Source organism: Myotis davidii, unplaced genomic scaffold, assembly GCF_000327345.1.
Source record: "Myotis davidii unplaced genomic scaffold, ASM32734v1 scaffold673, whole genome shotgun sequence".
NCBI classification, from domain to species: Eukaryota; Metazoa; Chordata; class Mammalia; order Chiroptera; family Vespertilionidae; genus Myotis; species Myotis davidii.
Window position 1 is genome coordinate 1,400,392 of NW_006286677.1, and position 4,926 is coordinate 1,405,317.

The window sequence follows — 4,926 nt, forward strand, 5'->3', positions numbered from 1 at the left end:
GAAGCTTCCCGGCCAAGGTGGCTATGAACCAGGAGGTCACGGTTCAATTCCCAGTCAGGGCACATGCCCAGGTTGTGGGCTCGATCCCCAGTGGGGGATGTGCAGAAGGCAGCTGACCAATGATTCTCTCTCATCATTGATGATTCTAATTCTCTCCCGCTCCTTTCCTCTCTGAAATACATATATACATATATATTAAAAAATATAGCCCTAACCGGTTTGGCTCAGTGGATAGAGCATTGGCCTGCAGACTGAAGGGTCCCAGGTTCAATTCTGGTCAAGGGCATGTACCTTGGTTGCAGGCACATCCCCAGTAGGAGATGTGCAGGAGGCAGTTGATCAATGTTTCTCTCTCATCAATGTTTCTAGCTCTCTATCCCTCTCCCTTCCTTTCTGTAAAAAAATCAATTTAAAATAAAGTATATATATATATGCATATATATTTAAAAAGTATATATGTACACTTTTTTTAAAGAAATATAGAAGTTGAAGTTTTTCAAACAAATCTAAAGAAAGGTAGAAAGAAACTAAAAAGCAGTTTTATAATCTCTAGATTCATAACCTGTATGTCCCATGTTAATCCCACAAGAGGGAAAGAAAGAAAACAAAATATGCTGAAAAAATAACAATAAAAAATAGGCTGAATACAAATCTATCATCTTAAAATATGTGGTAAGAGCTAATAAAATCTGAAGAAATTATTGGCTAAAATTAGGTTATGGAACACACCTGCATGGATTTTTTATTTACCCAAACTATTTCTACCCCCTACTATGGGCGGTAAGGAGGGACGAGGGCAATCAAAGATTGAGACATAACCTTGACAAAATAAAAAGTTATACAACTCCCACACCATTATTAATTTAAAGTATTTGGAGCTTATTCTTCAATGCAAGCCATTACTGGTTCCTGTTTAGCATTTTTACTAGAGATACAATTAAGCCCCTTCTGCTTAGCAAACTTGCCTTGTAAATGGATCGCTATCATCTATAAGTAAACTGTTTTTTCTTTTAAATTGTAAGAAATACTATGGGTGAGAAGGTAAAAGCCATATTCCCATTCTAAACTACTGACTCCTGGTCCTGACTTGTGCCTCGGTTGGAGCATTGTCCCATAGACCAGAAGGTTGGGGCTGGGGTCCATTCCTCATCAGGGCACATACCTAGGTTGTGGGTTCAGGTTTAATCCCTGGTCAGTTTCCATCCCTGGTTGAGCACATGCAGGAGGCAACTGATGGGTTATGTTTCTCTCTCACATCATGGACGTGTTCATTTTCTGTCTCTCTCTCCCCCTCACTCCCTTTCCCTCCCTCTCTCCCTCTCACTAACTCTCTCAAATTAAAGTAAATCAATAAACCACAGACTCCTGTACCTGTACTGTGAATCTTATATTTAAAAAGTGCTCAGCCCTAACCAGTTGCTCAGTGGTTGGAGCATCAGCCTGCAGACTGAATGGTCTCAGGTTCAGTTCTGGTCGAGGGCACATTCCTGGGTTACAGGTTCGATCCTTGGCCCCGGTCTGGATGTGTGCAGGAGGCAACCAATCAAAGTGTCTCACTCACATCAATGTTCCTCTCCCTGTGTCTCTCCCCCTCCCTTCTCCTCTCTCTAAAAATCAATGGAAAAAATATCCTCAGATGAGGGTTACAAAAAAAAAAGTGTTCAGGTTATCAAAGGTTTTGCTCTTTGGACTCCTAGTTTTGAACAAAAAACGATTAAATTTAGATTTTCTGTGATAAAAATTAAAATTGAAAAAAATGTAAATGTTCATATCATCCTATCTAATAAAAGACAAAAATGGTAATTGGCGTACGACCAATACCCTTTTCATTGGCTAATCAGGGCTATATACAAATTAACTGCCAACTAAGATTGGCAGTTAACTGCCAACAAGCGAGAGGTTAATTTGCATATGCAGACACAATGCAGGGAGGCGAAAGGGAAAGCAGGAAGAAGCCCCCTGCCACTGACAGTGATCAGAAACCCAGGGGGGAGCTAAGAGCTGGGGGGCAGGGCAAAGGTGGCCGATCAGGTGATCGGAGGGTGATGCGGGTCTACGCCTCTGGCCAAGGCATCAGGCCTGGGCAAGGGGCAGAGCCAGCAATCAGAGGGGTCTGGGGGTCCCCTGCCCAGGCCTGACGCCCCTGTCAGAGGCGTCAGGCCTGGGCAAGGGGCCAATCCTGCGATTGGGGCGTGATGGGGGTCAACGCCTGAGGGCTCCCCGTATGTGAGAGGGGGCAGGCTGGGCTGCGGGACACGCCACACACACACACACACGCACACACACACACACACACACACCAAGTGCACGAATTTCGTGCACTGGACCCCTAGTTTAAAAATAATAATGAACTCATTACTTGTTAACACACATCACATACTAACTTTAAAAAAACTATATTCCAAAACAACAACAAAAATTGCAGGAAGGCTGTCACTGTTTCACATTTTTGCAAATCTCTTTACTGTCTGATTCTCATATCCACTTTTGCAGTCAATCTGCTGCATTAGATTTTTTAAACCTTATCTTTATTTATTTTATATTTTTATTGATTTCAGAGGGGAAGGGAGAGGAAGAAATAGAAACATCAATGATAAGAGAGAATCATTGATAGGCTGCCTCGTGCACATCCCCAATGGGGATGGAGCCTGACTGGAAATCAAACCATGACCTCCTTATTCATAGGTCGACACTCAACCACTGAGTCACACTGGTAGGGCGGCATCAGATTTTGATTGAAATACTGAATGAGAAAAACTCGGCCTCTGCAAAGAATAACTGTGGCTATTCTTTGAACCTTCACTAAAACTCAACAAGTGGGAGTTTCTTTAAGGCTGTTGCAATAGCAATAGGGAATCTGAAACCCTATCTATGAACATTTCCTACTCTGATATATTGAAATCCATAGGTCTATCTTCCATTTCCAATGGCTTTTTTTTTAGCCCATGTGTAATTTTTGACACCGTGCACTGCTTATTTAGAAAATACTGGTTACTGAATTACATGATCCTTTAAAATGTTGACACTTTCAACACAACTTCACTATATCACATTCATTACTACCACCATCAATTTTATATTTTAAAAAAAAGCATAGTACTGGGAAGTTGTCAAACTCATAGTAGCAACGAATACAGTCGGTTGTTTTTCTTGCAGGAACACAAGCTCACTCTAGTTTTGAGAAAATGTCTGCTGAGTACCAAAGTCTGAATAACTACACTCTGTCAGTTTTGAGTTCTTTCAAGGAACAATGGTGTTTCAGAAAAATAAAACAGGGAATTCAGTTTGCAAATCAAAACAATTGCACAAATGCTTCTCCTCGAGACAACCATTGTTTTTCAGTATTTAATAGAAATGCTTTACTCATACTTTACATTTCATCATTAAGCACTGTATCAAAAAGACATGTATTCAAGGGTCAAGATTTAATGAAATTAACACTTTTATTGCTTCATGGAAGATATTCTACGTGATCCTGGATTTTTTTAACTGAGAGTGAGTGCATAGTGGTAAAGAACACAATGACTACCAGTAAGTACAATTGGTGCCGCTGTCTTATTAACTCATGCTAATGTGCGAGGCAGCTTTACCCCTCATTGCTTTTGCACCACCAGAACAAATGTCAATCTAGGGGAAACTGATAATAACATCTTGGTATTATTATGAAAATTGTTTTTGAAAGATCCCTTAGGATAGTCTTGTGGATCAACAGGGGTCCACAAACCATATTTTGTTAACAGCTAGACTAGAGGAAAGAAATTCAGGAAACAGTAAGATAAGTCATAACTCAAAGGCTGATGACCTAGAGGAGGGAATAAGGGGTAACTACAAGAAAAACAGGAAAACAGAGTCCCTAGAATGAACTGTACAAGACCCTAGGGTTGGCAGGCAGATTTCAAAACCAAGGTTTCCTTGGGAGGCGCCACAGTACAGCTCTCACAACAAGCCTGTAAATAGCCCAGCCTTGTCCACATAGTGGCCCCAGGTGGCCGGCAGGCAACCTGTTCCTACAACCAGTCTATAAAGAGAATTAAAGAAAAATATATATGAGATTTTGGTTATCTTAAGCAATGATGTACTCAGCATATTTGACTCTGGAGCAGATCCCTTTTTTTTTAACTGTTTTAGATGTACAGACATTGAGAGTTCCCACATAGTCCACCCAATTTCCCCAATTAACATTTTACATTAACATGACCCAATATTGATACGTTATTATTAAAGTCTACTTTATTCATATTTATTTTTTTATTTCAGTTTTTTCTGTTCTAAGATCCCATCCAAGATGTCACATTGCATTTAGTTGTCATGTCTCCTTAGGTTCCTCTAAGCTGTGGCAGTTCTGATTATTTTAACACTTATATGACAATTCTTCTCAATAATAATAACTAAATAAAACAAACAAAGTCAATGGCCAGGAAAAAAAAAGGCAGTAAGAACTTTCTTTTATTGAGCTTCATATATACAGTCATGTCAAGTAAAAATGGTATTCCATTAAAAAAGCAGCTAGTTTAGCCCAGCTGGCATGGCTCAGTGGTTGAGTGTCAACCTATGAACCAGGAGGTTACAGTTCCATTCCTGGTCACAGCACATGCTAGGTTGCAGGCTCCACCCCCATCATGCAGGAGGTAGCCAATCTATGTTTCTCTCTCATCAATGATATTTCTCTCTGTCTCTCTCTCTCTCTCTCTCTCTCTCTCTCTCCCTTCCTCTCTGAAATCAATAACTTTTTTTTTAAGCAGCTAGTTCAGCATGCAACTCCTACAATTAATTGCACAGCTTCTTTTCCTTGAGTTAACCATAAGATTTGGTATTTAGTAAAATAAAAGTGTTTTACAAGTACTTTCCATTTCATCACAAAAAATATTTTCTAAAGTGTAATCAAGTATTAAGACATAATAAAATTAGTGTTATTGGTTCATTAAG